A 6,000-nucleotide genomic window follows, 5' to 3' on the forward strand; every position below is an offset into this window, starting at 1 on the left:
ACACTAAATCAACAGTCCTTCTCAGGGCTAATTTAAAGCTATTCTATTTCCTAATTAAACCACTCTTATTCTGCATTTAGTGTAGGATGAGCTTCTTGAGAAGAATTAGGGGTACTTTGCGCCCTACGACATCGCTAGCCGATGCTAGCAATGCCGAGCGTGATAGTACCCGCCCCCATCGCACATGTGATATCTTGTGATAGCTGCCGTAGCGCACATTATTGCTACGGCAGCTTCACACACACTTACCTGCCCTGCGACGTTGCTCTGGCCGGCGACCTGCCTTCTTCCCAAGGGGGTGGGTCGTGCGGCGTCGCAGCGACTTCACTTGGCAGGCGGCCAATAGAAGTGGAGGGACGGAGATGAGCGGGACATAACTTCCCACCCACCTCCTTCGTTCCGCATTGCCGGTGGAGGCAAGTAAGGAGATGTTCCTCGCTCCTGCGGCTTCAAACACAGCGATGTGTACTGCCGCAGGAGCGAGGAACAACATCGTAACAACATTATGAAAGTGACTGACGCTACACAGATCACCGATTTATGACGCTTTTGCGATCGTTTATCGGTGCATCTAGGCTTTACACGTTGCAACGTCGTTATCGGCGCCGGATGTGCGTCACTTTCGATTTGACCCCGATGATATTGCAGTAGCGATGTTGCAACGTTCAAAGTACCCCTTAGTGTATTACAGGACTGTAGGCAGGGTTTCTAGCCTTACAGACCATGTTGTTGATACCTATAAAATCTACGCTATCATCTAATAATACCACCCTCTCTTTGCAGGACACCACTGTTGAAGCCAGAACAGTGCGAGCAGGTTGTGGACTGAATGCCAGATAATGTTTCTAGTCTGTTTACCAGCACTAACCTGTGTTCCACATGATCCAGTTTGACTAGTCAACACTGTGGACCACATAATCCTCAGCCTGATCCTCCTTCCTCCCACCATGGTAAGTTGAAGGAGACAAGTAACCTCACACTTGGACTCTCTAGATAGCTCATTACCTTTCCATTTATGGTGTCTTATGGCCTCTCAACGTGCACATTTCAAGAGGCATGTAAAGAGATGTGTGAGGTTATACCCAAATATTTGAGCACTTACAGTCAGAAGAAGATGATGTGATGAACAACAAGTTCTGTCTCAAGAGGTGGCTGATGATACGACACAGTTGGCAAAAAGTTAAGTGATCTTTAGAAGTCATGAGGATGAAAAGAGTGTGGAAGACGAGGTGGTGGATGATGAAGTCAATCTCCCAAGATAGAGAGGTAGCATGCAAAGTGAGAACAGCAGCTAAGAGGGGGAGATATCCTCAGCACTGAAAAAGGCAGCAAGAGAATGTGAGGGGGCTAGATAGAGGAAGAAGGCAGACAACTCCAGAGCAACAACACATGGCAAGATCCCAGGCCAAGGGTTAGGTATTTCCCAGTTTAGTGCTTTTCTACAGAGAGTGCAGAAAATGAGAAAATGGTTGTTTTTAACCTGTGCCATACCAAGCTCAGTAGGGGATTCAGACCACTACTAGCCTGACCACTACCAACATGCTCAGGCACATGTCATCCAAACACCCGACTAGGTTGGCAGAACACCTGATCCACAATTATTGTCTGTGGGTGACCCCACTGCCGCCTTCCGTGTGCTATGTGCTGGTCAATTCCCTGTTCAGTATGCAGGTCTGGATGCTTTTGATCCTAAAACTGTCTTTGCACATTCATAAACACCAAAAGCAAACTGGTCCACTTCTTTGTCCCAGTGCAGTATTCATCTGTCTCTACCCCAGGCACTAGAATGCAAGCAGAAATACTCAGCCACCCACATATATGTACAAACACTAAACAGGCACATTTCTAGACTGCTTGCCCTGGACATGTTGCCTTTTGGGCTTGTGGACACTGAGTCTCTCTGCAACCTGATGCCGTTGGCAAACCTTCGGTATTTGGTCCCCAGCCATCCCTATTTTTTCCTGTGTCTGTCCCCGCATTACACAAGCAAATGTCCCGTAACGTCATCCATGCCCTCACCCACAGAGTTACTGGCAAGGTGTCACAAATGTATTCTGTCCTTTTGATATTTGGGACTTTTCTAGGATCTGAGCTCTACATGAACTTGTGAGGCTCTATTTATAGCAGACTTAAAGCCAGTATTGTTAGGAATAGAAAGGGTTATTTTTTACGTAGCAGCAAGCTCTGTAAGGTTAGAGTCCCTGCCTGCAGGCCACTAATACACTATGCCTTCTCCAGAAACTTGCCGTATACTAAATGCAGATAAGAGCGGTATTTTTATAGAAAATAATTATTTTTTTGGGTTAGCAGCAGTACAGTCTGTAAGGCTAAAATCCCAGCCTACAGGCTTCTAATACACTATCCCTTCTCCAGCAGCTTGCCCTACACTTAATGCAGATAAGAGCAGTATTATTATTGAATATAATTAATTTTTGGCTTAGCTTCAGTACAGTCTGTAAGGCTAAAATTCCAGCCTACAGGTTTCTAATACACTATCCCTTCTCCAGCAGCTTGCCCTACACTTAATGCAGATAAGAGCAGTATTGTTATAGAATATAATTAATTTTTGGCTTAGCTTTAGTACAGTCTGTAAGGCTAAAATTCCAGCCTACAGGTTTCTAATACACTATCCCTTCTCCAGCAGCTTGCCCTACACTTAATGCAGATGAGAGTGATATTATTAGATAACAAAATAGAGTTTTGGTTTTGCACTACTAAGGACTGTAATCTTAGAATCACTATCTTTCCCCCAGCAGCTTTACCCATATTATTTGCGGGGTACAATGGGCAAAGCATAGCATCAATGGGTCTTATATAGATTCCATTCCGCGATGCGATCAGTCAATTACAGTAATGCCAGTAGCCAACATGGTTACAGTATTACCATGATTGGTAGGCAATCGCTGCATGTTTAGTGGCTGAAAAGCAGCCAAGAAAGATGTGGGATGGAGACTCAAGCTTTAGTTCTCCCAGCTAAGCTGAAGGTGATTGACAGGTCTCTCCCCTTTTTGTAGCCATATCAGACAACCTCCAAACAAAGCACATCTAAAGCACCTTAGCAAGGATTTATTACAAGGGCAGACACAGAAAAAAGAGGGCCCTGTGCAAGAACAGTACCTGGGCCCTTTTCACTCCAATAACACATCAAAATGCACAATTCCACCTAATTTGTAGGTAGAAATTGGCTTCCCTGTAGTGTCCCTGTACTGAGTCATAAACCCACGTGTTCAATTGAGTCCCATTGTTAAAGACTGGAATATTCTTACACAGATTTTATTCCAAATTTACTAATACTGCAGAAGTCTCGGACATGATCTAGCTCATCAGCACCTTCTTGTGGCTTTCTGGTAGCATTACTCATGTATTAGTTCTATATATCCATGGCTTCAGGACTAATCACTATTGAGTTTATACATATGGGACACACCTTGTTCTGTGTGCCGGTTGGTGTTGTTCCATGGGCTACTACTTCTGTGATTGTTCTCACAATTTTAATTTTTGATCTGTACATAACATTACTTTAACTTTGCATGAAATTTTTTTTTATCCCTTTTTGCATTAATTTAAACATCCAATAAAAATTTACTTTTTAGTCAAAAAGAGTGACTATTGATTCTTGATTGGTTTTTGGGCATCTGTACACTTCATTTAAGGCTGCTTTACACGCAGTGACATCGCTAGCAATCGCACCCGCCTCCGTCGTTCGTGCGTCACGGGCAAATCGCTGCCCGTGGCGAACAATCTCACTCATATGCGTCACACGCTCTTACCTTCCTAACGACATCGCTGTGACCAGCAAATAAACTCTTCTTTAAGGGGGAGGTTTGTGCGGCGTCACAGCGACATCACACAGTGGCCCACCAATAGAGGCGGAGGGGCAGGAATGCTGTTGTTCGTCGTTCCTGGGGTGTCACACGTAGCGATGTGTGCTGCCTCAGGAATGACGACCAACCTGCATACCAAACGAGCAACGATATTTGGGAAAGGAACGACGTGTCAACAATCAACGATTTTGGTAAGTATTCGAATCATTAGCGGTCGCTCGTAGGTATTACACGCAATGACGTTTCTAACGAGGCCGGATGTGCGCCACGAATTCCATGATCCCAGCGATATCTCGTTAACGATGTCGTTGCATGTAAAGTGGCCTTAAGTCAGGTACTTTTTTCTCCTTAGGGTCTAAGAGGTAATGCCAACTGGTGGCACGAAAGTCCAAGTCCTCTTCTTTAGAGATGATGATGAGCCATTATTTCTGCTCAGCATGAATCAACTTTCATTAATGAACATCACTCAGGTCCACTGGTCCTTCGTTCAGCATAGATGATGCCTGTGCCTAGCAGTGTTGTCAGGTTCCCATGCATGCCATCTACTTGCAGACTACAAGGATGTAAATGGCTTTGAATGATCTAACGTGAGCACTTGGGTACCCCTCACATCCCCTTAATTTGCCTGAAGTTGTGTGGCATACATCATTCGGTTCCAGAGGGCACTGTTGACAATTAAGCGGTCATCAGTGTGTGATGTGGCCAACGGACGTTCACATCTCTGTATTTTTGTGCCTCTTCCTGTCTCTCTGTGTCTCTGTTGCAATCTGCAGCAAGGAGAGGAGGATGCACCACAATAGCCAAATAATCAAAACAAAGGGGTGCTGATAATGCAATGGAGTACATGAAGAATTAAAAAAGAAAAAAAGACATTGCATATAACGCACAACCCATAATACAATGTGAAAACAACCTTTATTAGCAGTGCACTAACACGCGTATCGCCGCCGCTGCGGCTTCGTCAGGGAAAGTGAAGTGCACTGCAGCACAGGTGTATATATAAGAAGAAAAGTGAGGGTTACTCACGATCAGCTGTGTTTGTTGCTAGCGCGCGGTCCGGACCATGTGTGTGAGAGAGGACGCAGGCATGTACGCAGGCGCAGTGTGTCAAAACCGGAAGTGGGAGTCATAGCAACATCCAAAACATCAAAGACGCAGGCACCAGAGCAAGTACGGGAGGGCGGAGAGCTCAAAATAATCAAGCATTGCAGGGGCCATGTCAGAGCACAGTGCCGCCTGCACAAACGGCGATATAAACATATATACATATAAGTAGTGGCAGTGATTAGAGCCAGAAGATAACAGGACTCCAGCTGTAATTAGAAACAACTGAAAAAATAGCAAGGCATTGCAGGGGCGATATCAGGGCACAGAGCAACCTGCACAAGCAGCGATATAAACCTATAAACATATAAGTGGTGGCAGTGATTAAAGCTAGAAGATGACAGGGCTCCAGCTGTAATTAGAAACAACTGCAATGCTTGTGTAAGAAATGGAGAGTAAGGAAAGAAGGGCAGAGTAATAAATCCAAAAGCCCAGCATGAAAAAAAAATGAAATACAGAGCACAGAAATATAATGCATGAATTTTAATATTACATATTTGTACGGACCTGGAGTATCAAAGGCCACCTGTGCACATATCTGAAATATATAACCCCACATATACCATGGAGTGCGCACAGGCTAAACACTGGCGTGGGGGGGGGGGAGGGAGAGGGGGAGGAGGGGGAAGGGGGGGGGGGTTTGACCATAGAAAGTAACATGCGTGTGATAACCGCATGTCATGTATATAAATAAATATGTATATACGTATACATGCCCACAATTGCGGGGTCCCACCTAAATAAGGGCCCATAAAGCATGGTAAATGTAGGCTGGCATATATATATATATACATATATATTTATATATACACACACACACACGTGTGGGGAGGGGGGGTGTGGGGTGGAAGGGGACATGATACCAGAGCCCATGTAGAAAAAAAAACCAAAAAAAAAAACCACTGTCATATATATGGCCATGAAGGACCACATCAAGCTATCCCAAAGCTCTGTCAGAGCCAAGGGGTCACAGTGACTGAAGAACATGTATGGAAAGATAGCCCAGAGCCGGAAACTCAGCCATTTGGAGCCGTATTGAATATCATGTGCTGATGACTAGAGATGAGCGAAC

The 6,000-nt window shown here is 44.8% G+C and overlaps 1 protein-coding gene across 1 annotated transcript in view; it reads right to left on the reverse strand.

The window, feature by feature from the left end:
* Positions 1 to 4,950, reverse strand: part of LOC142256514 (chemerin-like receptor 1) — a 30,347-nt gene extending 25,397 nt beyond the window's left edge. The window contains exon 1 of the mRNA XM_075328241.1: positions 4,851 to 4,950. The gene's annotated coding sequence lies outside the window, so the exon portion shown is untranslated. The remainder of the gene's footprint in view (positions 1 to 4,850) is intronic.
* Between the last annotated feature and the right edge of the window lie 1,050 nt (positions 4,951 to 6,000).

Source organism: Anomaloglossus baeobatrachus, chromosome 11 (assembly GCF_048569485.1).
Source record: "Anomaloglossus baeobatrachus isolate aAnoBae1 chromosome 11, aAnoBae1.hap1, whole genome shotgun sequence".
Classification (NCBI taxonomy): domain Eukaryota; kingdom Metazoa; phylum Chordata; class Amphibia; order Anura; family Aromobatidae; genus Anomaloglossus; species Anomaloglossus baeobatrachus.